The following is an 18,084-nucleotide window of genomic DNA, read 5'->3' as shown; positions in this document are numbered from 1 at the left end:
ACCTGGAGGATCCCCTCCAAGTCACTCACCATCCTGATTTGAAAATACCTCACCGATTCTTCACTGTTTCTGTGTCAAAATGTTGGAATTTCCTCCCTAACAGCGCGGTGGGTGTACCTACACCTCAGGAATTGCCCTGGTTCAAGAAGGCAGCTCACCACCACCTTCTGTAGGACAACTAGGGATGGGCAATCAAGAGGCCCGAAGCCAGGGCGCGATATAGGTGAGATGTTCCACATCGGGTGGCCCCCGCCGAGAATGTTTTAAGAAGACTGAAGTCCAGTCCCAGGGGAATTCTAGAGGAATACAAAAAAGAAGAGAAAGAGGTTTTAAAGAAAGTTTGTGAAAGTCTCTTTTTCTTGAAGGAAGAATTTTTTTTTTAAAGATTGAAGAAGGAAAGAAGGGGGGAAAAAAATAAAAAATAATAAGTTGCTAAAGGATGTGAAAAGCAGCGTCAAACAAGGGAGGAAACGGGGGCTCGCCATTGAATGAGAGGATCAGAAAAGCGCTGACAAGATGGCGGATGCCGGACCGCATGGTGGGGCCACACTGCGTACGATGGAGAAGATGACCGAGGTGATGGCTATGGAACTGGAAAAGCAGTTTGCGAGGCACATGGAGGCTTTGAGGAAGGAGATGGCGGTCGCATTGAAGTCATTGGTGGAGGAGGCAATCGCCCCGGTGAGGGTAGCTGTGGCAAAGACATCGGCCGAGGTGAGAGAGCAAGGCGAGAAGATGAAGGAAGTGGAAGAGGCCATGTCGCAGCACAGCGACCAGCTCACCTCAGCGACCAGCTCACCTCGATGGGGGACGAGCTGCGGAGGGTGGTGGAGGTCAAAAGAGGACTCCGAGCAAAGCTCCAGGACTTGGAGAACTGCTCAAGGCGGCACAATCTGAGAATTGTGGGCTTGCCCAAAGGGACAGAGGGCCCAAGGCCAGGAGTGCTTTGCTAAGAGGTTGGCAGGAGTTGATGGGGAAGGGTGAGAACCCCTCCCGGTACGAGCTGGACCATGCTCATCGGCCATTAAGGCCGAAGCCCAAAGTGAATGAGCCGCCAAGAGCAGTAATTATCTGCTTCCATAAGTACTGCATGAAGGAGAAGGTGTTAAGCTGGGCGAAGCAGATGTGCGAGGTGCAGAGGGATGGTGCTAGAGTTTGGATTTACCAGGACTTTACGGTGGAGTTGGCAAAAAGACGAGCGTCATTCAAGCGAGTAAACGTATAACGCCAAAGACTTTTATCTCAAGACAGTGGAGGCGGTTGAGGCCTTTGTGAGGGCAGAAGGCTTGGGACAGACATGAGGGGCGCGATTCTCCGCACTCACGACGGGGCGGAGAATAGCAGGTGGCGCAAATTTTTACGGCGACGCTGGTCCGACGCCCTCCCGTTTTTTTACGGCGAGCAGCGATTCTCCCCTGGCCGATGGGCCGATTTCCAAGGCCTTTACGGCCGTTTTCACGAATTTGAATACACCTGCTATACCAGTTCGTGAAAACGGCGCCAAAGTGCCGTTCTGCACAACCATGCCACCGATTGGCACGGCCGCACCACGGCTGTGCCAAGAGTGGCATGGGCCCGCGATCTCTGGGCACCGATCGCGAGCAGCGGGTACTTACCCCACGCACTCTTTGTTACTCCGCCGCCCCGCTGGATCAGTCCGCGGGGCGGCTGAGGGGCATTACGGACGGCGCATGCGCGGGTCTGACGCATATGCGCGGATGACGACATCCGCGCATGCGTGGGTTGGAGTTGTCCAATCCGCGCATGCGCGGCTGACGTCATCATATGCGTCAGCCGTCGCTAACTTTGGTGCGCGGGCTTAGCGAAATTCGTTAAGCCCGCGATGCCGTAGTTCATGGGGCCGTGATGCTAACCCCGACCGGGGAGCAGAATCGGGTCCCGGGAGGGGGCGCGGAGGCTGCCGTGAAACACAGCCGTTTTCATGGCAGCCTTCACGACTCTCCGCCTTTGCGGAGAATCGCGCCCGAGGAGTGGAGCTGGAAGAGAGACTGTGATTGGGGAGCTGGAAAATATATAAATGCTGTAACTATCTTTTCATTGATGTGTATTGTAATTTACTTCACTTCACATTGTTACAGAGTTCATGTTATTGGTTGGGTTGATTGGCATTCTGTTTGAGATGGTTATATCTTATTTAGTGAACTGTATGGGTTGGATTGTTGTTTTTGGGTTTTTGTCTCTGGGACTGGGTGGGAGGGGACGGCATACCTTGGTGGGGTGTGGTGAATTATAAACACTAATAATCCACACTGTATTGTCCCACATGTGTTGAGTCTGTACTTTGTGCTAGATCATGTGTAATCGCGCGGCCCTGCCCATAGGGGGAGATGAGGGGTTTGTACTGGGCTCCACCCTTGGCTCCGCCCATGGCTCCTCCCCCTACCGGAAGTATAAAGGTCAATTGCTGTGAGCCTGCTGCCAGTTCATCTAGAGTTCATCTCGTCACAGGCAGGTTCTGTTGTAAGACGATTAAAACCACTGTTCACTTCTAACCACGTGTCGCGTGAATTGATGGTCTCATCAATTTAATCGTCTTACGAAACAGTAAGGAACGACTATGGAATCAGCCCTCAAACCTGATCGACTGGAACTCGACCCACAGGATGCAGAGGCGAAAGAAATCTTTTCACACTGGCTTCGATGTTTTAAGGCCCACCTGGCTGAAGCAAGCACTACAGAAACTACTGAGGAGCAGAAACTCAGCCTACAGCTGGCAAGGGTGAGCCATCGTATATCTACTCAACTTAATTGTACCAGCTCATATACAGAGGCCCTGGCCCTACTCGACAGAATGTACGTGAGGCCCGTCAATGAGGTCCAAGCGTGCCACGTTTTTACTACTCGCCGCCAGCACCCCACAGAATCGCTAGAAGAATTCCTAAGAGACTTAAAAGGCTTATCCCGGGACAGTAATTACCAAGCTGTAAATGCTGCAGAACATAGGGAACTTGCTGTCCGCGATGTATTTGTTGCAGGCCTCAGATCCAATTACGTGCGCCAGCAGTTGCTTGAGAAGGGGACCCAAAACCTAGAAGACACTGTAGAACTCGCCACTACTATGGAGGTCTCGTTTTGCAGCCTCACCTCGTTCCCTGCGGACTCCGGGACCCCGTCATAGGCCTCCGACCAGCGACTACCCCAGGCCTGTGCTGCGCGGCCACCCAGCCACTATGCTGCTCCAGCCTGCCACTTTTGTGGCCAGCCCCAGCACCCGCGGCAGCAATGCCCGGCCCGCAACGCGACCTGCAGCAGCTGCGATCGCAAAGGACACTATGCCGGAGTATGTCTGGCGAAGAAAGCTCCAGCCTCAAACCCTCCCGCAGCCCAGAGCACTCGCTCCCCGAATTCGCAGGCCCACAGTCCCAGTAACGCTGCGGCCTGTACTCCGACTCCGCCCCCACCCACCACGTGAGACCCATGGGGGCCGTCATCTTGGCAAACCCCCACCACGCGGCCGGCCACGTGCGACTCATGGGGGCCGCCATCTTGGACGCCATCTTCCTCGCCGCCCGCCACGTGCAATCCACGGGGTTGACCATCTTGGGCTCCATCCTCTCCAAACTCAGCAACTCAGATCGAAGACTACGACCTCAGCGGGCATTCATCACGGGACCACTACAGTACAGCTGATCGAGCCGCCGCCTACCCGCAACTCAGCGCGGTCACGTCGGACCAGTCGCGTCCGAAACACCTCCGCAACTCAATGATGACCGTTAAGATCAACGGGTACAGGACACCGTGCCTCTTCGACTCCGGGAGCACCAAGAGCTTCGTACACCCAGATCTGGTAAGACGCTGTTTACTCCCTGTTTTTCCTGCATGGCAAACTATCTAGCTCGCTTCGGGCTCCCACTCTGTTCACCTCCAAGGGCACACCGTCGCGACCCTAACGATCTAAGGTGCTAGTTACTCTAATTTTCAACTATATGTCCTGCCCTAACTCTGCGCCCCACTCTTACTGGGACTCGATTTCCAGTGTAACCTCAAACGTCTCACCCTCAGCTTCGGCGGACCCCTACCCCCACTCACCATCTGCAGCCTAGCCACGCTGCGAATCTCCCCCCTCCTCTCTTTGCCAATCTCACTCCGGACTGTAAACCCGTAGCCACTCGCAGCAGGCGGTACAGCCTGCAGGACAGGGTGTTTATCAGAACTGAGGTCCGGAGGCTCCTACGTGAGGGGATCATAGAGGCCAGTAACAGCCCCTGGAGAGCTCAGGTTGTGGTCGTCAAGACCGGGGAAAAATTCCGCATGGTCGTGGACTACAGTCAGACCTTTAATCGGTTTACGCTTCTCGATGCGTACCCCCTCCCCAGGATTGCAGACATGGTGAATCAGATCACCCAGTATCGTATTTTCTCCATGGTCGATCTGAAGTCTGCATACCACCAGCTCCCAATCCGCCCGGAGGACCGCCACTACACAGCGTTCGAGGCCGATGGCCGCCTCTTCCATTTCCTCCGGGTTCCCTTTGGCGTCACGAACGGGGTCTTGGTGTTCCAACGAGCAATGGACCGAATAGTGGACCAGTACGGGCTGCGGGCCACGTTTCCGTACTTGGATAACGTCACCATCTGCGGCTATGACCAGCAGGACCACGATGCCAACCTCCATCGATTTCTCCAGACAGCCCAGAAACTCAACCTCACTTACAACATGGAGAAATGTGTTTTCCACACGACCAGGCTAACCATCCTCGGCTGTGGCGTGGAAAACGGAGTCCAGGGCCCTGACCCGGACCTCTCCCTCATTGACCCAGGGCCCTCAAACGATGCCCGGGATTCTTTTCATATTATGCCCAGTGGGCCCCTCAATATGCGGACAAAGCCCGCCCACTATTTAAGGCCACACTTTTTCCTGTCGGCTCAGGCTCGCCAGGCCTTCAACTGCATCAAGGAGGACATCGCCAAAGCGGCCATGCGGGCGGTGGATGAATCCGACCCTTTCCAGGTTGAGAGCGATGCCTCAGAGGTAGCTCTTGCAGCCATATTAAATCAGGCAGGGAGACCAGTCGCATTTTTCTCCCAAACCCTCTCTGCTTCGGAACTTCGACACTCCTCGGTCGAAAAAAAAGCACAAGCCATTGTGGAGGCTATACGTCACTGGAGGCACTACCTCGCAGGTAGAAGGTTCACCCTCATCACCGACCAAAGATCGGTTGCCTTCATGTTTGACAACTCGCAAAGGGGCAAAATTAAAAATGATAAAATCCTGAGGTGGAGGATCGAGCTCTCCACCTACAAATACGGCATTATGTATCAACCGGGGAAGCTCAACGAGCCCTCAGATGCCCTGTCCCGTGGCGCGTGCGCCAACCACCAGAGCGACCGCCTGAAAGCCATCCACAATTACCTCTGCCACCCAGGGGTGTTGCTCGTTCTGGGTGAGTGTGCTTTACACTCAATTTGGCTCTGTTTCGTTCCTTAGTTTTAGAGTCGCCAGGTATCGTTAAGATACCACCACAAGTTTCAAGTTCAAGTTCAGACCAATAACTCCACACACCAGTTAGTAAGTTCAAACAAGACACGTTTATTATAATACAGTTATCTACTAATTATGCACATAAAACTACAAGACTAGGCTAATCCTACCACTAATAGGCCAAATACTTATCTGGAATAAGGGAACTGCCGGATCAGGGAACAACGGCCTCTATCTTTGTCCTGGATCCGCAGGCTTCCAGTCGGTGTGGACTAAAGGGGTCAAGAGTGTCTACTCTCGTAGCGTGCGCTGTATGACACTTACTTGGTGGTGGCTGCTGTTGGTCAGGCCTCTCCTCTCCGTGGTCAAGTTGAAGAGCTGCTACAAAGGTGTTCTTGTTGGGAGGGCCGGCTGAGAGAGCTGGTCAAGGAGAGACTGGCTGAGAGAGAGAACTGGGGTCGGGGTCTCTGTCTTATACCTCTCCCAGGGTCTCACGTCCACTTGGGCGGACCCTCTATACACTCGCAATTGATTGGGTCTCTTCCCATTTTCCCTGCATTCTTTGTAATCTTCCATTTTGTGTTGGGCAGTGGCCACCCCAGGTGGCTACACTAAGAGACACTGAAGAAGCAGTGTAGCGACCTAAAGGCAGCTTTAAGGGCACTCCATGCTGCCACCACTGAGCAAAGGTAAAGCACCATAGACCACGCTAAATGTAGGAAGCAGATTGCGGAGCTGCAATCTCTGCTTTCTGTGCAGAATGGCTTCCAAGAGACCTTTGGAACACAGTTAGAAGAAGAGAATGCCCCAGGTTGGCAAGAGTTGAGTGAGACAGCGCAGCGCTATGTTCAGGGAACATGTGCGCCAGCAGCGCAACAGAAAAGGAAAGCGCCCCAACCCCCCACAGATCAGATAGCACCCGCACCAGACAAAGCCCGCCCACTATTTAAGGCCACACTTTTTCCTGTCGGCTCAGGCTCGCCAGGCCTTCAACTGCATCAAGGAGAACATCGCCAAAGCGGCCATGCGGGCGGTGGATGAATCCGTCCCTTTTCAGGTTGAGAGCGATGCCTCAGAGGTCGCTCTTGCAGCCACATTGAATCAGGCAGGGAGACCAGTCGCATTTTTCTCCCGAACCCTCTCCGCTTCGGAACTTCGACACTCCTCGGTCGAAAAGGAAGCACAAACCATTGTGGAAGCTATACGTCACTGGAGGCACTACCTCACAGGTAGGAGATTCACCCTCATCACCAATCAAAGATCGGTTGCCTTCATGTTTGACAACTCGCAAAGGGGCAAAATTAAAAATGATAAAATCCTGAGGTGGAGGATCGAGCTCTCCACCTACAAATACGACATTATGTATCGACCGGGGAAGCTCAACGAGCCCCCAGATGCTCTGTCCCGCGGCACGTGCGCCAACCACCAGAGCGACCGCCTGAAAGCCATCCACAATTACCTCTGCCACCCAGGGGTCACCCGGCTCGCCCACTACGTTAAAGCCCAAAATCTGCCTTTCTCCACTGAGGAGGTAAAAGCCATCACCAGGGATTGCCCGATCCGTGCGGAGTGCAAACCGCACTTCTATGGACAAAACAGGGCCCACCTGGTCAAGGCTTCTAGGCCCTTTGAACGCCTCGCTATCGATTTCAAAGGGCCACTCCCCTCGGCTAATCGGAATGTGTACTTCCTGAATGTCATCGACGAGTTCTCCCAATTCCCTTTTGCTATCTCGTGCCCCAATCTGACCTCCCACACAGACATTAGGGCCCTGCATAGTATCTTCACCTTGTTTGGTTTCCCCAGCTACGTACACAGCGACCGGGGTTCGTCCTTTATGAGCGACGAGCTGCGTCAGTACTTCCTCGACAAAGGCATCGCCTCGAGCAGGACTACCAGCTATAACCCCAGGGGGAACGGACAGGTGGAGAGGGATAACGCGACGGTCTGGAAGACCGTCCCACTGACCCTCCGGTCCAGGAATCTCTCGACTTCCTATTGGCAGGAAGTCCTCCCCGACGCGTTCCATGCTATTAGGTCCCTCCTATATACCGCCATCAACCAGTCCCCTCACGAGCAGCTCTTTGTTTTTTCCAGGGGCACTACCACGGGCCCAGTACTCCTCCAGAAGCACGTCAGGGCACACAAAACTGACCCACTCATAGAAAGAATGCTTCTACTACACTCAAACCCCCAATACGCCTTCATAGAGTACTTTGATGGCCGTCAGGACACTGTATCCCTCCGGGACCTCGCGCCTGCAGGATCTAATCCCACCACTACCACCGCCGAGGTACCCCTCACACTACACCCCACCCAACTCACCACGCCCCCGCACCTACCGGTTCGCTACACATGTTCCGCGCGCCCGCACCCAGAAGCTTCCAGCGCCCCCAGTCCCCAGTCGAACCAGACAGGTACGAAGTTCGGACAGAATCACCCCCGGAGTCCGCCATCGTACCCCAACCGACCGTTATCGTCCAGCCACAAGAAGAGGCTGCAACGCCGGTGCTCCGCCGATCACAACAGACAACTCGACCACCGGACAGACTCAATTTGTAAGCCATCACCCCCGCCGGACTCGATTTTTTTCACAGGGGGTGAATGTGGTGAATTATAAACACTAATAATCCACACTGTATTGTACCACATGTGTTGAGTCTGTACTTTGTGCTAGATCATGTGTAATCGCGTGGCCCTGCCCATAGCGGGAGACAAGGAGTTTGTACTGGGCTCCACCTTTGGCTCCGCCCATGGCTCCGCCCATGGCTCCTCCCCCTACCGGTAGTGTAAAGGTCAATTGCTGTGAGCCTGCTGCCAGTTCATCAAGAGTTTATCTCGTCACAGGCAGGCTCTGTTGTAAGACGATTAAAACCACCGTTCACTTCTAACCACGTGTCGCGTGAATTGATGGTCTCATCACGGGGGGAGCCACCCGCGCTAGCTAACTAAAGTCGGAGGTGAGGTGAAAGGAGGGCTGCTGACATTGGAGCCTGGTTAGCAGGTTTCTATGGGCCTATGAGGCGAGCGGGGGGGGGGGGGGGGGGGGGGGGGGGGGGGGGGTGGGGGAAGAGATCGATGCTGGGAGATGTTTTTTCGAGAGGAAATGTATGGGGGGTTTTGGGAGGGGGGGATGGGGTTTGATGTTAATAATGGATAGGGGCGGGTCAGGCTTATGGGGCAGGGTATGGGACTTATGTTAATAATGGATAGGGGCGGGTCAGGCTTATGGGACTGGTGGTATGATGATGGTGGATAAGAAGGATGGGGAGGGTGAGAGACCCCCAGTTAGGATAGTCACGTGGAACGCGAGGGGGTTAGGAGGTCCGGTCAAGAGGTCAAGGATGCTTGCGCATTTTAAAAGTTTGAAAGCCGATGTAGCAATGCGGCAGGAGACTCACCTGAGGGTGAAGGACCAGGTGAGACTTAAAAAGGGCTGGGTTAGTCAGGTGTTTCACTCTGGATTTGACAGAAGGGCTCGAGGGGTAGCAGTAATGGCTAGCAGAAGAGTACGTGGAGAATGTGGTGGAAAATCAGGGGGGTAGATATGTGATTGTGACAAGGGTGCTGGAGGGGAGGTTAGTGGCGCTGTTAAGTGTATACGGTCCCAACTGGGACGATGTGGGATTCGCAAAGAAGGTGTTTGGGGCCATCCCCGACTTGGACACATACGAACTGATCGCGGGCGGGGACTGGAACTTGGTGCAGGAGCAAAGGTTGAACAGGTCACGGCCGCGCTCGCTGGTCCCATCAAGGGGGATGAAGGCATTGGCTGGGCTAATGGTGGAAATGGGAGGGATGGACTCTTGGAGGTTTCTCCACCCAAGAGAATGGGAATACTCATTTTTCTCGGCAGTCCAGAAGGTATACTCGCAGATCAACTTTTTCATGGTGGGGAAGGTTTTAATGGCTGGGGTTATGGGCTTGGAATACTCGACAATTGCAGTATCAGATCATGCTCCGCATTGGATGGATATGGTACTGGAGAAGGATGTAGCGCAGAGGCTGAGGAGGAAATTAGATGTGGGATTTTTGGGGGACCAAGGGTTCTGTGACAAAATTGTAAAGGTAATTGAGGAATATGTAAGTTTCAACTGTACAGGTGAGGTGTCGAAGGCAGTTGTCTGGGAGGCTCTAAAGGCGGTGGTGAAGGGTGAGGTCATCTCGTTTAAGGCCAGGGTGGACAAAGAGGAGAGGTTGGAGCGGCAGAGGGTAACAGGTGAGATGTTGGAGGTAGATAGGAGTTATGCAAAAGGTGGGGACCCAGCGAAGTTGGAAAAGGGGAAGGAATTACAGGCGCGCTTCGACCGACTATCTACCAGAAAGTCGGTGTGCAAACTGAGGCGAGCAAGGAGTGCAGTTTACGAGCATGGAGATAAGGCAAGGTATGTTAGCAGGTCAGCTCCGGAGGGAGGCAGCGGTAAGGGAAATTGTTCAGGTGAGGGACAGGGCAGGGAGGTTGTTAGTGGCTCCAGATCAGATTAATAAGGTCTTTGAGGAATTCTATGAGAGGTTGTACAGGTCAGAACCACCTGGGGGAGACCGGGAGATGCAGGAATTTCTAGATGGGTTGAAGTACCCTAGGTTAGGAGAGGGGGACAGGGCGACATGAGAAGGAGCGATATTGGAGCAGGAGATAAAAGAAGGGGGTGTTGCCACAAACTTTGGGGCAGGTATCGATTTCCCTTTTGCTAAAAAAAGATAAGGATCCGATGGAGTGTGGGTCGTATAGGCCCATATCACTTCTGAATGTGGACGCAAAAGTATTGGCGAAGGTACTGGCGGGTAGGCTGGAGGAGTGCCTCCCGAAGGTGATAGGTGAAGATCAGACAGGGTTCGTGAGAGGGAGGCAGCTCTTTTCAAACATTAGAAGGGTATTGAATGTGGTTATGACACCGGCGGAGGGGAAGGAAACAGAGGTGGTTGTGGCATTGGACACTGAGAAGGCGTTTGACCGGGTAGAATGGGGGTACTTGATGGCAGTTCTGGAGCGGTTTGGGATTGGACCAAGATTTGTGAACTGGGTAAAGCTACTTTATAAGGAGCCGAGGGCGACTGTCCGCACAAGTAAAATCAGCTCGAGATACTCTTCTCTCCACCGTGGGACTAGGCAGGGATGTCCTTTGTCCCCCCCCTGCAGTTTGCACTCGTGATTGAGCCGTTGGCCATTGCATTAAGAAGTTCAGGGGTATGGAAAGGAATAGTGCGGGGGGGGGGGATAGAGCATAGGGTGTCCTTATATGCCGATGACATGCTGTTATACGTGTTGGAACCGAGTGTGTCGATAGGGGGAATATTGGAGCTGCTTTGAGTATTTCAGTCTTTCTCGGGGTACAAACTAAATCTAGACAAGAGTGAGTATTTTGTGGTGTCTCGGCCGGGGCTCTGGGCAGGGGTTGGAGGGCTGCCATTCCGGACGCCAGGGACTCACTTTAGGTACCTTGTGTGCAGGTTGCCCGGGAGCCGGGGGGGGGGGGGGGGGGGGGGTAAATGAATGTGTTGCAGCGATTTCTGTTTATTTTCCAATGCCTGCCAATTTTCCTGCCAAAGGCTTTTTTCAGAGAGACTTAAGGAACGATTACCATGTTCATATGGGGATGGAAGGTTGTCTGAGTTAGAAAGGTGCTGCTACAGAGAGGAAGGCAGGCAGGGGGGGTTGAGTCTTCCGAACCTGATGTATTATTGCTGGGCGGCGAATGTGGAGAAGGTGCGGAGCTGGGTCAGAGGGGTTGATTCCCAGTGGGTCAGAATGGAGGAGAGTTTGTGCAGGGGGTTGGGACTGAAAGCACTAGCAACAGCGCCGCTCCCGATGGCCCCGGGGAAATATTCACAGAATCCGGTAATAATAGCTTCATTGAGAATTTGGAGGCGGTTTCACCAACACTTTGGGTTGGGGGGCAGGGTCACGGGAAATGCCGATTCGGGGGAACCACAGATTTGAGACAGGGAAGTGGGATGGAAATTTTCGGAACTGGGAGGAGAAGGGGATTAAGACACTAAAAGATTTGTTTCTTCGGGGTCGGTTTGCAGGATTGAAGGAGCTGGAAGCGAAGTATGGGCTGGAGCAGGGGGAAATGTTTAGATACATGCAGGTTCGAGATTTTGCCAGAAAGGAGATACTGGGCTTCCCTGGGAGCCGGCCTCCACATTGCTGGAGGAGGTGCTGACGACAGGGGGACTGGAGAAGGAGGTAGTGTCGGCGGTTTACGTGGCTATTTTGGAAGAGGAGAAGGCACCACTGGAAGGGATCAAAGCACAGTGGGAGGAAGAGTTGGGAGAGGATATGGAAGAGGGGTTCTGGTGTGAGGCGCTCCGGAGAGTTAATGCCTCCACCTCGTGCACGAGGTTGGGGCTGATACAGCTGATGGTGGTATACAGAGCACACCTCACGAGGGCGAGGATGAGCCAATTCTTTGAAGGGGTAGAAGATGTGTGTGAACATTGCAAGGGGGGGGGGGGGGGGGCGCTAATCACGTTCATATGTTGTGGTCCTGTCCAAACCTGGAGGATTACTGGAAGGAGGTTTTTAGGGTAATTTCAAAAGTGGTGCACGTGAAACTGGACCCGGGCCCCCGGGAGGCCATATTCGGGGTGTCGGACCAGCCATGGTTGGAAACGGGTGCGGAGGCAGATGTTGTAGCCTTCGCCTCGTTGATTGTCCGAAGGCGGGTCCTGATGGGTTGGAGAGCAACCTCTCCACCCTGTTGCCTGGCGTTGCGGGGGGACCAGCTGGAATTCTTGACTCTTGAGAAGGTGAAGTTTGAACCCTCCTTGGTGGGAGGGTTGGGGGGGAGGGGGACTGTGTGTGTTAAAGATGACTGTGGGTGATCCCTGATTCCTTTTTGTCATTTGTTTGTGTGAACATGCGGGCTAATGTTTGGGGTTTGGTGGGAGGATGGGATCGTTGTTATTGATATGGGGACTGACATATTTGTTACTGATTATTGTTTATTGTTGGTGGATGTAAATTTGGGAGAAAATGTGAAAAAGGAGAATAAAAATAGTTTTTTAAAAAAGGATGGGCAATGCAATGCTGACCTAACCAGCGACGCCCACATCCCGTAATATGATTTTTTTTCAAAAATCACAATGATGCTTTTGGGAGCTTGCTTATAAAATTGGCTGCTGTGCTTCCTTCATTATGACAGCGGATGCATTTCAGAAGAACTTCTTCAGCTGTAAAGTGCTTGGAGGTAGCTGAGGTGGCCGTGAAAAGCAACCTTCCTTTTTTCTCTTTGTGTTTGCAACTCTAACAGAAAGGCCCAGACTGAAAGGCCAGCTGTTACTGGATCAGTTCCGAGTTTCTGTTTCAGGTCTGATGTTAGTCTCACCCTGCCCCTGACGTTTGTGTCCCCTGCAGCCTTGCTTTTAGAGCAGCTCGTTCAATTGGATCTGCAAAAATAGAAACCTCTCATTCCTGTCTGCGGAAAATCCTTCAAGTTGATAAACACAAAGCCTGCGATCTCAAGTAAATACAGATCAGAGCTGTTTTCAGCCACTGGTCGTCAATCTGGTTGCCATGCAGTGATATGTGTGTGTTATGTTCAGAGGTAGAACAAAGAAACCAATTACCCCCACGAGTGCATTTGGAACTGGCAAAGAAAGTCATGAGTGATTTAATTGCCTGATGTAATTCTTCTGATATGACTCATTCAGATAGACCATAATGCAATGGTATTCATTGCATGCAACTCTAGAAGAATACATCTGTCAGCACCTGAAAATAAAGAAAATCAATTGCCTACTTATGTGTGCAACAAAATTGATTTAAAAACTGTGGAACCATTTGACTCATTATTGAGCATATTAAAATGGCAATCATTGTAAGCAACTGCAAAAGAATATGCCATATCTGTCAGCACCTGAAAACAGAAAGGATTGGTCACCTACTTAAGTGTGCAACAAAATTCGTTTGAGGCCTCACGGTAGCATGGTGGTTAGCATCAATGCTTCACAGCTCCAGGGTCCCAGGTTCGATTCCCGGCTGGGTCACTGTCTGTGTGGAGTCTGCACGTCCTCCCTGTGTGTGCGAGGGTTTCCTCTGGGTGCTCCGGTTTCCTCCCACAGTCCAAAGATGTGCGGGTTAGGTGGATTGGCCATGCTAAATTGCCCGTAGTGTAAGGTTAATGGGGGGATTGTTGGGTTACGGGTATATGGGTTACGTGGGTTTAAGTAGGGTGATCATTGCTTGGCACAACATCGAGGGTCGAAGGGCCTATTCTGTGCTGTACTGTTCTATGTTCTAAAGCTGTGGGACCACAATTCTCAGTGAGAAAGAAGGGATCCACATTGACCCTGAAAGGACCCTGGCTCAGACAGCAGGGTCTCATCATTTTCAAATCAAGCGGCTGGTAATTAGGAGACATCAGAGGCACATGTCCCAGTTCATCTGCTGGAAGCTGCCCCACCAGATTTGCTTCTGAGGCCCATCCGTGGTTGAGGCGAAATCAGCATCAAAAGATCTTCAGCTTCAATGGGAGTCTTAACTTTAAGGTGATCAACGCCCTTCGAGGAACTATTTTATTACGTAACAAATGAAAAGGTCAGGATTTGAGCTGGGGCCTCTGCATCATTAACACCAGCTCGGCCATAAAAGTATGTGAATGAGAAGGAACTTATGAAGTTATATAATATTAAGGTCACTTAAGGGCCTGATCCCACCACCACTGGAAATCAACCAAAGGCGGGAGGGGGACTTGCCACCTGGGAAGGCTGCCCCACAAACCCTGTCAGGTTTACTTGCAGCTGTATGTGAGCATATGAAGAATAGGAGAAGGCCATTCATTTCTTTAGCTCCACCATTCAATCGGTTCATGGCTGTTATGATCGTGGCCTCAACTCCACCTTCCACCTTCCCCTGATAACCTTTGACTCCCTGTGGTGCTGCTAGTAGTGGAGATCTGCTGACCTCTGATTGGCCGGCACTTCTTGAGCACGATTTCCACCCATCTGGGGCCTTAGTTCGGTGGGAGACCCAAAGCTGTCCAGTCAAGTGCCTGACTGCATTCAAATAGTGTCGGGCCTCCTATTGAAAGAGAACACCGGATTCTCAATAGTTCTCCAGCCAGTGTGCAAGAAATTCCATCGCCTCAACTAAATTCCGCACATCATTTCCCAATAAGCTAGCAGCCAGATGATCTTCTGGAAACATGCAAGATTTAGAAAAAACAGTTATAATTAATGAAATGAGTAACATTAATGCTTTCAGTATAAAAAACTTTGAGCTCTCAAAACATTCTCACGTATCTAACTTGTGATTTAAACCAGTCAGCAATTTTATTGGGCACCAGGTGTAATCATCCCTTGCTGCATCACAAGGCAATTTGTCACCAGATTCAACAGAACCTTGTAAATTAATCTTTAAATTAAATTAGCAGCCAGTCCCACCTCACCTTGCCGATTTTATTGTTTAAAGGTCAATATGTTCTTGCGCAATCACCCTCAGTGCTTCACAACAACTCCCGAAGCGTGGTACATTGGCGAGACCATGCAGACTCTGCGACAACGAATGAACGGGCATCGCGCGACAATCACCAGGCAGGAATGTTCCCTTCCAGTCGGGGAACACTTCAGCAGTCAAGGGCATTCAGCCTCTGATCTCCGGGTAAGCGTTCTCCAAGGCGGCCTTCAGGACACGCGACAACGCAGAATTGCCGAGCAGAAAATTATAGCTAAGTTCCGCACAGGAGTGCGACCTCAACCGGGATCTTGGATTCATGTCGCATTACATTCACCCCCCCACCATCTGGCCTGGACTTGCAAAATCCTACCAACTGTCCTGGTTTGAGACAATTCACACCTCTTTAACCTGGGATTACCCCTCTCTCTGGCTCTGTAAAGATTTGATTACCCGCAAATGCTCGCATTCCAAGCATTGTCTTGCATCTTTGCATTTGTCTATATATATATATGTTTCTGGAACATATATCTTCATTCACCTGAGGAAGGAGCAGTGCTCCGAAAGCTTGTGTTTGAAACAAACCTGTTGGACTTTAACCTCGTGTTGTAAGACTTCTTACTGTGCTCAAATTTCTATGAGGCACAATTTCCCTTTCATGAAGCCATGCTAACTCTGCATCATTAGATAATGATTTTTCAAATATGCTGCCATTAGTTCCTTAATAATTGATTCCAAGGACGGCCTGTGGCAAAGTGGTAGCACTGGGACTGCTGCGCTGAGGACCTGGGTTCAAATCCCGGCCCTGGGTCACTGTCCATGTAGAGTTTGCACATTCTCCCCATATCTGCATGGGTTTCACCCCCACAACCCAAAGATGTGCAGGTTGGGTGGATTGGCCACACTACATTGCCCCTTAATTGGGAAAAAAAATAATTGCATACTCTAAATTTATAAAAAATAATTGATTCCAACATTTTTTTTCCAACAATCGATGTTTGGCTAATCGGCCTGCAGTTACCTGCTTTTTGCCTTCCTTTTTGAATAGGGTGTCACATTGGCAGTTTTCCAATGCATCCACTATCTCTGTAGCCACATCTTTCAGGATCCGAGAATGCAAGCCATCAGGGCCCCCGGACTTATCTGTCTTTTGCCTCATTAGTTTGTCTAATACTACTCTTGTGATAGTATTTAACTCCTCCCTGTATTCTTTAGTATTAATGGGATGTTCAAACTATCTTCCACCATCATTTTTTTAAACATAACTTTATAATAATCTTTATTAGTGTCACAAGTAGGCTTTCATTCATAATACTGCACAACAAATACAATTCCAGATTCAACTACCCTAACAGCTTCCTGCAATAGGAAATGAAAGGCTGCCATCTTGAGAAGAACCCTTCTGCCCATCCCCTCACATTCTAATATACTTGACCTTTTCATGGTGCAAAAACTCCAAATGGTCACTTAACCAAGACGAAGCACTGGCCGGAACAAGAGACCTCCACCCAAATGGAACTCGCCTTCGGGTTATTAGCAAAGCGAAGGCAAGAGCATCCGTGTTCGCCCCTGTCTGCAACTCCAGTCAGTCCGAGTCCCCAAAGGGCAAGGTTCAAACTCAATCCTAAGAATCCGTAACATGGTGCTGGAGAAGGAGACCCAAAAGCTCACAAGTTTAGGACAAAACCAGAACATATCCAGATGATTCGTCAAACCCCGTGGACAATGCTATCCTCTATTTCCGTAAAAAATCCCACTCATCCGTGCCCTGGTCAGATAGGGTCCTAAGTCCTGAAAGACGTGCTGTTAGGTGAATTGGACATTCTGAATTCTCCCTCCGTGTTCCCGAGCAGGTGCCGGAGTGTGGTGACTAGGGGATTTTCACAGTAACTTTGTAATAAGAATAATAATCGCTTATTGTCACAAGTAGGCTTCAATGAAAGTTACTGTGAAAAGCCCCTAGTCGCCACATTCCAGCGCCTGTTCGGGGAATCCCGTATGAGAACTGAACCCACGCTGCTGCCTTGCTCTACATTACAAGCCAGCAATTTAGCTCACTGTGCTAAACTAGTCCCTATTGTAATGTTAATGCAAGTCTGCTTGTGACAATAATAAAGATGAGGATGATTCACCACCTTGAACTGAATTAAGCTGAGCCTATCACACGAGGAGGTGGAGTTGACCCTGTGTAGAGTGAGACTCACTCTACACCCCTCCCCCATCAAAACCCTGCCCCAGCTCCCTCTCCACTTCCTTCTGACCTCATCCCATGGAGCTTGCCACAGGGGAGTCGAAGACATTTTCGGGAGAGCGAGTGGTGCTTTCCCTTGAGCTGCTCGCTGTGGATGTGTGAGGGGTATGTGGGTGTGTGAGTGGAGAGTGATGAGAAGAGTGACTTACACTGGCAAAATGGAGACGATCATTCGTCCTCTTCCGGCACTGAATGGATGTCCTCCTCTGCAGGGAGCTGGTGTTTACCAGGGCAGGCACAGCCTCCCTTGTGGGGTTGGTGACCTTGCCTGAGGGTGTTCTCCCTGTGTGTGGGTACAGCATGTGCTGACGCTCCTCCATGACATCCATTTATCTGCCAAGGGATATCTCCGTGAACCTTGGGGCAGACGTCTAAGCTGCCATTCTGATAGGAGGACCATGAAGAAGGGGCTAGGGAGTGCTGGGGCAGCTTTTAAATAGAACGTCCCATTGAAGCACTCAGCTGATGACAGGACAGGTGAATCAGAGGCCGCCCGCCACAGAGGCGGCATGAATCCCTTGCAAAAAATGTATTCTATGTGAGTGGCTAAAAATAGAGCATGAACACCTGCCGTCACCCCTGGTGGGCTAATCACAGCTTTTCCTGCCTGAAACCACACTTGGCCAAAGCATGGGAAAATTCTGCCCATTCATTATGATAAATCTCATGAAAATTGTATTCATGGCTTGATCTTCAATTTATTTTAGTGACACTTTGGTGAATTTTCTGATACCAGTGATGAAACAGCAAGACCCAGAGCAGTTAGCATTGTGCTCATTGATTTCATATTGTCCTATTATTCCAAGATTACCATTCACAATGAACTCCCAGCTCGCGTAGAACCTACCTAGGTCAGCATCTTGAGCATAAATCTGGAAAATAACCGTTTCAAGCAGCTCTTAATGGTTATGGCAGTGATGCTTTATTATTGCTGAGCTGCTTTGTCCCCGATGGTATTGAGCTTTTTGAGTGTTGTTGGAGTGCTGCTGTTCAC

The sequence above is a fragment of the Scyliorhinus canicula genome, chromosome 7, assembly GCF_902713615.1.
Source record: "Scyliorhinus canicula chromosome 7, sScyCan1.1, whole genome shotgun sequence".
Classification (NCBI taxonomy): Eukaryota; Metazoa; Chordata; class Chondrichthyes; order Carcharhiniformes; family Scyliorhinidae; genus Scyliorhinus; species Scyliorhinus canicula.
Note: the sequence above shows the minus strand (reverse complement) of the source record.